This window comes from Fukomys damarensis, unplaced genomic scaffold, assembly GCF_012274545.1.
Source record: "Fukomys damarensis isolate Sample0158 unplaced genomic scaffold, DMR_v1.0_HiC HiC_scaffold_39, whole genome shotgun sequence".
In the NCBI taxonomy this organism is placed as follows: domain Eukaryota; kingdom Metazoa; phylum Chordata; class Mammalia; order Rodentia; family Bathyergidae; genus Fukomys; species Fukomys damarensis.
This window is the reverse complement of record NW_022900951.1, coordinates 79899342-79913581: the sequence shown is the minus strand read 5'-3', so window position 1 is coordinate 79913581 and position 14240 is coordinate 79899342.

Here is a 14240-nt window from a genome sequence, read left to right as displayed (position 1 = left end):
TTTGAACACAAGTGGTGATTTCAAGCAGATCTGGATTCAAATTCAGCTTTATAATTTTGGGTAAACTGGTTTTTCTCTCTAAAGAACTCAGACGAAAATACTATATGGCTCAAAGTGCTTTGTGTATATTAAAAGATAATTTCTAATTAGTGCATCTGTTACATAGCAGTGCTTCCTAAATTTTCATTTTGGAGAACCACATGTGTTAGGATTATTTACCCTTGCTATTATTGTGTAGTTAATAAATCTTTTTAATATGAGGATAAACCAACATACAATACTATTCTTTTAAAGGAGTTGTATTGGATTGTCCAGCTCAGTTCTGCAATGTTAAACACTGTCAGAAGGTGTTTCCTAGACTGAAGGTCACAAATGCAGCTTCAGAAGCCAAGTTTCTCTTTGACTCTCTCCCATTCCCCTGGTTCCTTTTTCAATCCATAGGAACTTGAATTTCGCTTCACCAAAGCAAGTTATAAAATTCTGAACTGCTTTTACCAGAGGCAAGCCATAAAGTATAAAAATATTTCTATAATCTTTCCCTTCATTCTGTTTTGGTGCTGGCCATAAAGAAATCCTCTGATCTATATTTTCTTGTAGTAGATCATAAGACTCTCATACCATAAATGATCGTGTCCTTTACCTTGAAGAAAGGAAAAATTCACAAAGGGGCCAAGAAGAATCTAAACAAATGAAACTTGTCAGGTTTCCCCCTTCAGTCTATTTATATTACATCATACACCTTTTGTCCGACCATATCTCTCATGGCTGCCCCTGCGTCATTGGACCTAATCATGAAAATAGATAGTCTTCTATGGGTCTTTGTGTCTTTAATCTCAAAGCTCCTGTATCATGTAAAATTATGATCAGACAAATTTGTTATACTTTCCTCTTGTTAACAAGTCTTTGTTGTAAGAGTGTAGCCACGACCCTTTACAAGGGATGAGGAAAGGGGTTAACCTTTTCCTCCCCTTCAAAAGCTTGGGGTCAAAGCCTGAATATTTAATAAAGAATGACTCTATCTGTACTGCTCTGTGTATATTGTGTGCTTGTTTTGTACATGGTTTTAGGACTGAACAGGCCAAAATTAAGATTTTTGTGGATTCAAGGCATCAATATAATCTATTTCTACTTAACAGTTAATGACCTTGACAATAATACCACATTCCCTATTAAGATCTCTCCTTTCTGATCTCTTTAAACTTTCCAGGTAGCATTTACATTTAATTGATCACATAGTTACAATGTGAGTGGGAAAAAAATCTCTTCTTTGAGACATAAACTTGAACTGTTCTTCTAACCCCTTGTTTCTCTCTAAAGTGTTCAACATAAAATTTAAAATAATGGCTCAGAAATTCAAAAGGAATAATACTAAAGTCAAATTTGGAGCAAGTGTAATGTTAAATAAATTCCCTTCAAATGAACTGTATTGTACTTGACATTTTAAAGAAACTATGGTTGAAAGTATTGAGAATTAACAAAAAGTCACAATATAGATCTCTTTCACCTTGAAGAGCAAAAACAATGTATTTAGTTTGCACTGAGGTGGTTGTCAGAATAGGCAGGTAAGAGAAAACAAAACCTGTTGTAGATGGAAAAGTAGGTAGTTGAAGGACCTTCTTTAATAACCACAGAAGTGAGCCCAGAGTGGTGGTGAATGCCTGTAATCTCAGCACTCAGAGAGGTTGAGGCAGAGGGATATCAAGTTTGAACCCACCCTAGGCAGATTTAGCCAGATTATATCTCAATATAAAAAATTGAAAAGGGACTGGGTGGGTGGACCTGTCCTCCCGTGGATTACAGACACATACTATAGGCCAGATGGACTTGTGAGTTGGCCTCCAACAGACTCTGTATCATGTTTTATTGTCCTTGCCAAAGCCACCACCTATTCCAAGACAGTTCTATGTTTTTCTCTTCCTCTAGGCATGAGGCAGCAAAGGCACTGACCAACTGACTGACATAATCATAGACAAGGTCAGTGCCTAGAGAGAGAAGGTAAGCCGAGATTCAGAAGATCCAGAGAGAAATTACGCACCTGGCCAGCAGTGCTAGCCCCAAGAAAAGGCCACAGATATTTTAAACTATGAAAGCAGTATGGAGTTTTACTCTTGAAGTGACTCCTTCATGGGAGGACAGAGTTGGAAAAGAAACCCGGTGCAGTGCCCAACATATTACCAGACAGTGTCCAATCAGACACCATTTTGGGAAGGGGGGGCATTTTTAAAATTGAGCCACAGAATAACTACAGAACAACTCCACTTTAGGGTTTCCAGTGATACTCTCCCACAGTGACTGGGTTAGAGACAGCCAAATGGCACAGCCACCAAGATAGTACAGGCTAGAAATAGACCCCTGAGAACTTTAAACTCAGGCAGGGAAGGACATGCATCCCTCTCTTCAGCTTGGAAACCAGGACAATTGAGTGCTGCTTTCAGAGGTAGCTGGATCTGAAAGTGTTGGTATTAAATCTAACAGTCCACTTAAATCTCTGCCCCATTGCTTAAATCCTGGAAATACCAGTAGTTGAATTGAGTTCTCCATATGTCAATATGAGCAAGGACTTACCTGGGCTTGGATAGTTGTCACTGTCTAGAGATTATGAACAGAGGGGCCCTGGATTATGAGCAAGGGGAACACCTCACAAACATACAGGTCATAAAGCTAGGTAGAGAAATTGTGACTTCCTGGATTCCAAGACTGCAGATCCTGGAAAGAAACCACTCATTTAAAAATACAGGAGAAAATTTTTTAACCTAAATTGTTTTTACTTTCTTTATCCTTGATTGATTTTTCAGGAATTTAGGTGTTTACTCCTTTTTTTCTCTTGCCCTTCTAACATAATGTTTTCTTATTTTTTTCCCTTCCATTTTGCTCTCTATTTTTTTTGCTTTCTTTGAGTGTTCGTTGTTACTTTTTTCCTTTTACTGAATAGTATCCTGAAGTGATTTAGTTTTTGCTCCTCTTTCTAATCTTCCATTTATTAACTTTTCAAATTTTGCTTTGATCATCCTCCCATTTGTTACCTTCTCTATCTTTACTAGTATAATCATAAAGTTAGATCCTTAACTCCATGCTATTACTGTTGAATATTTTTCTATTCTTAGTGGAGGTATACTTGTATTTAATAGATACTTACTGTATGTCAACATTTGCTTGGTCTAAATGTTTATATTATAATTTTAGATGTTTTCTACAGATAATCGTGGTATATTATTAGTTCTTAGTTGTATGTCAATATTTAATTTGTCTTTGAGTGTTGCTGAATTTATCGCTATTGCCAAGGTGGCATAATTGTTGCTATCATTTGATTTCTACTATATGCCAATATATGGAATGCCTTTATGTCATTAACAGCACAGCAGTACATTCTTGGAAAATTAGCTGCTGGCCCAAATACACCATAGCCTTTCCTCCCAAATAAAAAGAGATGGTTCAGTCTCGGGAAAGAGGCAAAGGCTAATAGTGACTCCTGGAATGCATCACCGAAAAGCCAGCATTAATTTAAAAGCCTCCATGCTAGCAACAAGGTCTTCCAGTGTAATCAACCCTCAAAACTCAACAAAATAATAAACTAACAAAAAACAGTAGAAATATCAGTAGATAAGACAGCAAAATAGCTAAATAGATGCATATTGAGACAATAGTCTTAATTGAATAGGACACATGTGTAAATACAGAATAGTTTCTCTAGTGTGAGAAACTGAAACTGTAAATGAAGACTAAAAGGTATAATAGATAGTGTGAAATAGAAAGAAAAGGTGCAAAGGGGAAGTGGGAGGGGCAGGGCAGAAGAAAGATGGGAATTGAATTAACATGAGAAAAAGAAAAAATGGAAACAAAGTCTTTGTAGATAGGGAGGGGTGGAGGAGTTGAAGAGAGGGCAGTGGAGCGGGGGAAAAATGAGAACCAAGATGAATTACGTAAAGGTGCAAATTTCCAAAACTGAATGTCATTACATTATATACATCAAATGAACTAATAAAATTAATCAATCAAAACAACAAAAAACTTTTCAACGAAATTGAAGAAGAAGCAATACTTCCCAATTCATTACTGGAAGCAAGTGATACTTTGATTCCAAAACCAGGGAAAGACCCAACCAAAAAAGAGAATACAGACCAATCTCCCTAATGAACATAGATGCAAAAATCCTCAATGAGATACTGGCAAACAGAATACAGAGGGTCATCAAGAAGACCATACAACCTGACCAAGTTGGATTTATCCCAGGGATGCAAGGATGCATCAATATATGTAAGTTAATAAATGTAATACACTATATTAAGTCAAGGACAAAGTTTTGTCAAGGACAAAAACCATATGATCACATCAATAGATGCAGAAAAAGCATTCGACAAGATTGAACACCTATTTATGGTAAAAACCCTTCAGAAAATTGGAATAGATTGTTTTTATCCCAATTTGATAAAGGCTATCTTTGAAAAACCAACTGCCAACATCATACTAAATGGTCAAAAACGGGAAAACCTTCAAACTAAAATCAGGAACAAGACAAGGATGCCCACTATCATCATTCCTGTTCAATATAGTTGTGGAAATATTAGCCACAGCCATTAGACAAGAGAAATAAATAAAAGCAATAAACATAGGACAAGAGGAAATTAAACCATCATTATTTGCTGACAATATGATATTCTACATAGAAAACCCCAAAACTCTGCCAAAAGACTTCTAGACTTAATTGACAGATTCAGCAGAGTAGCTAGATACAAGGTCAACACTGAAAAATCAATAGTCTTCTTGTACAAAAATAACAGACTCACTGAGAGAGAAATTAGGGAAACAATTCCCTTAACAATAGCATCCAAAAAATGAAATATCTAGGAATCAATCTAAGAAAGGAAGCAAAAGACCTTTACTCTGAAAACTACAGCACTCTGAGAAAAGAGTGCAAAGAGGATTTGAGAAAATGGAAAGGCATCCCCTGTTCCAGGGTGGGAAGAGCCAATATTTTGAAAATGACCATACTTCCAAAAGTGCTATACAGGTTCAATGTAATCCCGATTGAAATTCCAACAGTATATTTCACAGAACTAGAGAAAACTATCCAAAATTCAGTTGGAAGAAGAGACCTGATATAGCAAAAGCCATTCTAAGCAACAGAGACATGACAGGGTGTATCACAATCCCCAAGTTGAAACTATACTACAAAGCCAGTGTTACAAACAGCATGGTACTGGCAAAGAAACAGACCTGATGATCAGTGGAATAGATTAGAAGATGCAGAAACAACTATAGATGTACTTAGTTACCTCATCCTTGACAAAGGAGCCAACCATGCTCAGCGGAGGAAAGATAGCCTCTTCTTTAAATTGTGTTGGAAAAACTAAATTTCAACTTGGCAAAGACTAAAAGTAGACCCCTATCTTTCATCATGCACTAAACTAAAATCCAAGCGGAACAAGATCTAAGTGTTAAAACAGAACCACTAAACTTTCTGGAAGAGAAGTTAGGTAGAACTGTCAAAGACATTGGCATAGGAAAAGACTTTATGAACAAAACCTCATAGCAGGAAAACTAGTACAAAGAATCAACAACTGGGATCTTGTCTTTTTGAAAAGCTTCTGCACTGCAAGAAATACTACCAACAGAGTGAAGGAACAACCTACAACTTTGGAAAAAATTTTACCTGCTATTCCTCACACAAAGGTCTACTATCTAGAATATATTAAGAACTCAAAAAAAACAGACCCCCCCCAAATATAAAGACCCAATTCAAAAATGGGCATCTGAAATGATCAGACATTTCTCAGACAAAGAAATAAAAGCAGCAAATAATCATATCAATACATGTTCTACATCACTGGTCATTTGAGAGATGCAGACGAAAACAACACTAAGATTCTACCTCACTCCAGAAAGAATGGCTGTCAAGAAATCAACCAATAACAAATGCTGGTGGGGTTGTGGGGAGAAAGGAACCCTTCTCCATTGTTGGTGGGAGTGCAGACTGGTGCAACCACTGTGGAAATCAGTAGGGTGATACCTCCAAAACATAGGATTAGAGGTCCCATTTGACCCAGCTATCTCTCTGCTGGGTATCTTCCCAAAAGAACTAAAAGAATCATACCACAGCGATATATGCACACCTATTTTTATAGCTGCAGTTTGTAATAGCTAAGACTTGGAAACAGAACAAATGCCCATCAACTGGAGATTGGATAAAGAATATGTGGCTTTTTTAAAAATAAAATTGAGTACAGTAGGAAACTAGAGACATTCATATCTAAATTGATGCATGTTGAGCCATACTCTTAAGTGAAATAAATAGGACACACATGTGTAAATACTGAAGAGTTTCTCTAATGTGAAAAAGTAAAAGTAAAAATAAGGTTCAAATTGTGTAAATGATAATGTGAAATAGGAAAAAAAATTCTAAAGGAGAAGGGGAAGTGAAAAGAGTTCAGGGAAAGGAAAGAAGGGAAAAGAAAAAATACGTGAAATGGAAAAAATAGTCTTTGTAAATAGGGAAGGATGGAGGGGAATGGAGAAAAAACAAGAAACAAGATACATCATGAAAAGGTTCAAGATCCCAATCATGACTGTAACTGTACTGTATAATTAAAAAGTACCGATAAGCTTAATGAAAAAATAAAAGAAAACCATAGGTCCCATTAGTTTCACTGCTGATTTCCACAACAACTTCAGGGAGGATCTAATGTCAGTACTTCCCAAATTCTTTAAAGAAATTGAAAGGGAATGAATAGTCCCAAAATCATTCCTGGAAGCTAGCATTACCCGATGTAAAAACCAGACAAATATTCAACTAGAAAAGTGAACTACAGGCCAACCTCTTTAATGAACACAGACACAAAATTCCTCAGAGAAACATGAGCAAACAGAATGCAACAGATTAAAAAAGGTCATATACCATGACCAAGTAGTATTCATCCCAGGTTTGCAAGGATAGTTCAATATATACAAATTAATAAATGTAGTGTGTCATGTAAACAGAAGCAAGGACAGAATCATATGATCATCTCAAAACAGGTAGGAAAATCTTTTGAGAAAACGTGACATACATCAATGGGGGAAGGAAGAAATAGGTATAGAGAATTTTATCTAAGTATAATAAAAGACATTTGTGACAAACCTACTTCCAACATCATATTTTATGGAGAAAAATTGAAAACATTTCCTCTAAATTCAGGAAAAAGTCAAGGACATCCACTATCATAACTCCTGTTTAATATATTACATGAAACATTCGCCAAAGTAATCAAGAAAGAGAAAAATAAAAGGGCTATATACAGAAAAAGAAATCAAATTATCATTATTTGTAGATGTTGTAATTCTCTAAATAAAAGTCCTCAAGCTTTCCGCCTAATGAATCCTAGAATAAATCTATTTATGCCAAAGATAGAAATTTTTTGAATTTTTGCAAGAATTCATATATGTTACCTAGAAACATTCAAGAAACAAGAAATTTGAAGAGAATATATTTCATTTTATTCCATTGTTGTAGGTGTTCCAACAATGGATCACTAGGCATTTAATGGATATTAACCATTTCAGGAATATAGCAGTATACTAAATCAAACACAATCAATAGCATTCCTATGCACTAATAATGAACTTACTAAGAAACAAATTAGTGAAGAATGCTATTAACAATACGATGAATAATAATTAAATACTTAATAATTAATCTAAACAAGGAAGAGAAAAACCTCTACAACCATAACTATAGCATACTAAAAAGGGGCATTGAAGAGGACATTGAAAAATGGAAAAATGTTTCCCACTTTTGGATTGGCAAAAACAACATAGTCAGAAAGGCTATACCTCAAAAACTGATATACAGACAGACATAGTACAATCCCAATCAGAATACTACTAGCATCCCCTACATAACTGGAGAAAACAATCCTGAAATTTACATTCCACCAGAAAGGATGCAGAAAAGCAAAAGCAACCCTAAATAACAAAAGAGAAGCAGAAGAAATAACAATCCCAGTCCAATAAAAGCCACAGAGATTAAAAAAACATAGTAGTGGCCCAAAAGCAGACATGTGGATCAATGGAGTAGAATAAAGAATGCAGAAGTAACTCCAGGTACATCCAATTATGTGATCTTTGACAAAACATCCAAAAACATATGCTAGAGGAAAGGCAACTGCTTCAATAGATGGTGCTGAGTAAACTGGATATCCAGGTGCAGAAGACTGAATTTAGACCTATATCTATCACTAAGAGCTAAACTAAAATGAAAATGTATCAAAGATCTAAATGTTAAACCAGAAGTACTTAATCTGCTGGAAGAGAAAGTACATAAAACACTTGAAGACATAGCTGTAGGCAAGGACTTTCTGATCAGGACCTCCATTGCACAAGAAATAGCACCAAGAATGAACAAATGGGATCTTACCAAATTAAAACTTCTTCTGCACAGAAAAGGAAACATCCACCAAAATGAAAAGATAAAGTATAAAACAGGAAAAAAATTGCCTGTTATTCCTTAAAGAGAAGACTAATATCTAGAAAAAAGAAATAAAAAAATTAGTTGCTCCAAAACAAAAGATTTACTCAAATATTTGGTAAGTGAAACAACTACATGCTTCTCAGAAAATAAGTAAAAATGGCCAATAAATACATGAAAAAATGTTCAACATCTCTGACCATTAGAGTAATGAAAATTAAAATTAAGATTCCATCTTCAGAAGGAATGGCTATCATCAAGAAATTAAAAAATAGCCAATGCTTTTGCAGTTTCTGGGGAAAATGACACTGAGGAAAGAAATTGAAGATATTAGAAGACAGAAAGACCTCTTGTGTTCATAGATTGACAGAATTGATATTATTAAAATAGCCTTATTACCAAAAGTGCCCTATAGATTCAATGCAATTCCTAAAAAAAATTCTAATGATAACCTTCACAGAACTAGAAAAAAATTCTAAAATTTATATGAAAACATAAAGGATCCAGAATAAACCATGCAATCCTAAGTGAAAAGAGCAAGGCTGGAGCCACCACAACATCCAACTTTGTGTTGTACCACAAAGTTATAGTAGCAAAAAGAACATGGCACTAACAACAATCTGACACATAGACCAAAGGAACAGAATAGAGAACACAACTATATCCATTTCATTCTGGATAAAGGAGCTAAAAATATACATTGGAGGAAGGACAGCCTCTTTAATAAATGGTGTTGGGAAAATTGGATGTCCACTTGTAGAAATTTTAATCTAAATCCCTACCGCTCACCTTCTATAAAAATTAATTCAAAAATAGATAAAAAACCTAGGTATAAGACTTGAAACTTTGAAACTGCTGAAAAAATAGTATGGGAAGCACAGGCAAAAGACTTCTTGAAAAGAGAACTCCAGTAGCATAGGAAATAATACCAAGAATCTATAAATGGGACTGCCTCAAATTAAAAATTTCTGAACTGCAAGGGAAACAACTTACAAAGTAATGGCACAGCCTACAGAATTGGAGAGAAACTTTGCCATCTACTCTTCTGAAAGAGGACTAATATCGAGACTTTATAAAGGATACAAAAATTAAATTTCAAAATGTCAAATAGCTCCATCTATGCAATAAGGTATGGAAAAAAAGGAATACAGTTTAGAAAGTGAAGGTACAGTGTATGGTGAGAGATATTGGTCTGTATTCATTCTTTGGCATGTGGATAGCCAGTTTTCCCAGCACCATTTGTTAAGTAAACTATCTTTCATCCAGTGAAAGTATTTGGCCTCGGTATTTGAGGATTTAGCTCAGTGGTTCCACTACCTGCAATCCTGAGTTTGATCCCAGGTAAAAAAAAAAAGGGGGAAGAAAGAAAGAAAGAAAGAAAGAAAGAAAGAAAGAAAGAAAGAAAGAAAGAGAAAGAAAGAAAGAAAAAGAATGTGGCCTCTCTGTCAAAGATAAGGTAGCTAATTGTGCCTGGAGTTGTTTCTGCATCCTCTATTCTGTTCTACTGATCCACAAGTCCATTTTTTGCCAATACTATGATGGGGTGTTTTTTGTTTTTGATTTTGTTTTGTTTTGTTGTCATTGTAGCTTTCCATTAAAATGTGAAGTCAGGGATTTTGATGCCACGTGCATTGTCTTTCTGTGAAGAATTTCTTTTGCTACTCTAGGTGTCTGTTTTCTCTTTTTCTGCAAAGAATACTATTGGTACTTTGATCGAGATTACATTAAATCTGTGTAACAGTTTTGGAAGTGTAACCACTGAATATATTGGATCTGCCTATCCAGGAATAGGAGATATCATTCCATTTTCTGATGCTCTCTTTGATCTCCTTTTTCAGATTACTGTATTTTTCATTGTAGAGGTCTTTCATTTCTTTGGTTAGGTTGATTCCTAAGTATTTTATCTTACATGATGCTATCAAGAAGGGCATTATTGCTTTAATTTCTTTCCCAGTGAGATTATTATTGTTGTACAGGAATGCTACTTATTTCTGAGCATTGACTTTGTATCTTGCTATGCTGCTGTATTTGGTTATTAATTTTAGAAGTCTTTTGGTGGAGTTTTTGAAGTCTTCTAATTACAGGATCATGGCATCCTCAAATAATGATAATTAAAGCTCTTCTTTTCCTATATTCTATTCTACCACTGAGCTATATCCAGATAGATAGATAGATAGGACATAGACTTCAGTTGGAAAAATTCGAATATGGAACTAATAATGCATTCTTGCAACTCAATAATTATAGGATAAACTGAAAATAAGAAAAATGGGTGTATAGCTCAGTGGTAGAATGCTAACATCAATGAGGTCCTGGATTTGATCTTTGGGATAATGAGAAAATGACACATGAGTAGCTAATAAGTATAAGAAAATATTCTGAATATTATCAGTCATCAAAGAAATGAAAATGAAAACCACAAGATACCACTATACACCATTTGTTTAAAATTAACAAAAATAACCTGACCGTATTAACTGTTGGTAAAGATGGAGAGAAAGTAGAAATTTTCTCCTCTACCAGTTGAATTGTAATGTGGTAAAGACACTCTGGAAAACAGTTTGGCAATTTCTTAAATATTAAACATACAAATTCCATGCAGTGTAGCTATTTTCTTCCTAGGTATTTACCCAAAACAAATTAAAACATATGTCCACACATGAATTGTACATACATGTTCTTATTGGCTTTATTTGTAATATCCCCAAATAAGAAATTACCTAAATGTTCATCAAATTAATCAAAACACTTTCAGCATTCTATGGAATACTATGCAGCAATAGAGAAGAATATTCTGTTACTACATTGAAAATACTCTTTGTGTAGGGCAAAAGGGTTTGCAGGCAGAAAAAGTATATAAAATAATGATTTCATTAGACTTTTATATAAGTCCAGACTAGAAAGGATTAAAGCTTTACTGGAGAGAACAATTAACAAGACAAGGTAGTGTAGCTAAACACAGCAAGAGGTAGCCAGGCAGGTGCCCTAAACAAGTTAGGCGCCCTTCCTACCTCTAGTAAAATACAATGGATATGAAAGGGAGGTAACTATATAACATATATATTTTTTCTCACTCTAAGATCACTATATTATTGCACTGGATACTTAATTACTAACTCAAACTTGTATGTAAGAACCCTACTAACTGAACCATAAATTTTAAAGATAAGGCCATGACAAGCAAAGAAAAAGTGAAATGATGACCACCCCTTAGTAATGTGCATGTAGATAATGGCATAGCAGGGTTAGGGTCTTGGGGCCTGAGATCCACCTATGACAACCCAGGGAGCGAATCGGTTTATGGCAAGTTCTAGGTAGGGAAAAGGGTCCTGGCACTTGATAAAAGCAGCTGGGATCAAAGATCCCACAGGTCCTCCATCTTTCTGAGCCCCCTACCCTTATTTATTAGGGTAGCTATCTACCCTCTTCTTTTTCCTCCATTCCAGTAAAGTGTCCAATGAAATGTTTCCATATCCTTAAGCTTTATACAGTGGTACCTCAGGTCACGATTTGTTCCACAATTCTAGAGAAGATGGCTGTGTTTGTGTTAGTGCAGGAGAGATGACCACAATCGTGTTTGTCACCTGATGCAGAGTTTACAAACTGCAGCAAAATTTTTTAGCCAAAAATTTAGTAAAAATTTTCTCCGTTTTCACCTTAAAAGGCAAAATTATGTTGGTGAACATAATTGCAAACAGAAGTTTCAGGAACTGGGGTATTACAGTATCTTTGATTCACTATACTCGTACTAAGTTTACAAACCCTGTGAGCTGCTTCTGCAGCAGAGCAGTAGAGTTATAGTGTGGTACACATACCCCCAAACTCAAGTGCAATGAATGAAACTATGCAAAAATACAAGGGGTGATATGCTACGATTCAATTTATATAAAAATTTTATAAACACACCTCCTAATAGCATCACCTCAAAGTTTGGATTTGAGCATATTAATTTTTTGTGGGGTGAACACAATTCAGTCCATTGCATTGGCTTTCCTCAGGATAGCTTCATTTTCTGTATTCTGAAGACAGAAATTAATGTGTGCTACTTTAGAAGGCTGACTCTCCCCTTTTTAATTACCAAGCTGAGGACTGGAGATTTAGCTCAGTGGTTCCACCACCTGCCTCGCAAGCACAAGGACCTGAGTTCAATCTCCGGTACTAAAATAAATAAATTAATTAATTAAATTAAATTAAATTAAAAAATAATTACCAAGCTTACATCTCAACCCTTGCTTTAAAATCCATAAGAACATGCACATTTTCTTCAGAAAACTAAAATTCTGTGAATGTGTGCAAAGGTGACTGATAGGTATGAATATGGTAATGCCTTTTGTTTTTCTTGGTGTACTTACTCTTACTGGTTTTCTTAAAACATGCCTTTTTGTTTTCCGGTGGTCTCATCAGCTATTCGTTGACTTCTCTCTGTCTTCACCTTAAAAGGCCTACTTCTCTACCAAGGTCAGGGAAAGGAAAGTTGACTCTCCCATGGGATGTATAAATTGATGGAAGTGCTCACAGGGTTAGGTACATTTTCCTTCCATCACTTTTTGATTCAGCCCTATTTTTTCCAGACAATTCTATCCCCACCCCCCTCTCATCACAAGTTCCTTTTAACTGCACCAGTCTTGGCCCTGTCACTGCCTTCTTTGTGTTCCCTTGGGCTTTTATCTGCCTGCCTGGGAAGGGCATCGTCTTCTCAAGGGGACATTGGCCATGCCCATTTCTCTAGAGGGAATTGCCCATCTTGCTTCTCTGATTCTAAGAATCCACCCTTCCAACCCATCCTAGGACTTGGTGGTAAAATTTAAGGAAGTGGAAAAACTCTCAGTAGTCAAGAAAAAAGTATTTTTTATGCAAAATTTGAAAGAAAAATAAAATTAACATAAGAATACATCTGATGAGTGGCACGTTGAAATTTAAATACAGATAGAAAATACCTCATCTACCACACTTCCAAATTGTGGTCCTCCCTACTATCAATACAACAGTTTTCTTTGTGTTTTGTTCTTTTTTGATATAAAATTGCTTTTTTAATAGTTTGCATTAACTTTGGCTACTATGGAAAATTTCAAAAGTGGCAAAATAGAAGAATGCAAACCCATGTGCTCATCACATAGCTTACATAATGCACTCACGACCAATCTTATTTTAAGCACTATCCTTACCCACTTCCCTAATTTAGGAATTATTTCTGAAGCCAATTGTAGACAATACATCTTTAGGCATAAATATTTCAAATTGTATATGTACAAGTGTTCTCTCTCTGTATATATATATAGATAGATATAAAGATAGGTATATCCCAAAATACTTTTATCATACTTAACATTTCATTATTCCTTAGTATTATTTTATGTGTGTTGGGTTTTTTCAAGTGTATCATAGTGTTTTAAAATTTTGCTTGAATCAGGATCCAAATAACGCCCACAAATTTTGATTGATTGTTGTCTTCTAGATTTCTTTTAATCTATAAGTTCTTCACTTTTAATTTTTTCTTTAATTTGTTTTTGGTGAAATATTCATCTCTCCTACATTTTCCCACAGTCTGGATCTTGGTAGTGTCATTAACCTATGCATCTTTGTGTTTCCTATCAAATGATAGTTTATTCTAGAAAAGTTTGATTGATTCAGTTCAATTTAACGCAGGTTCTCTTCATTATTTGTTAAAATGGATAACAAATATTACCTCTTTTCAGTTTTCTTCTTGTGATTTTATCTGGAAAATTGCTATAAAGGGATAATTCCTGTTTAGATCAGGCTCCCTACACACAGATCTTGGAACAGAAATCTTTATGAAAAT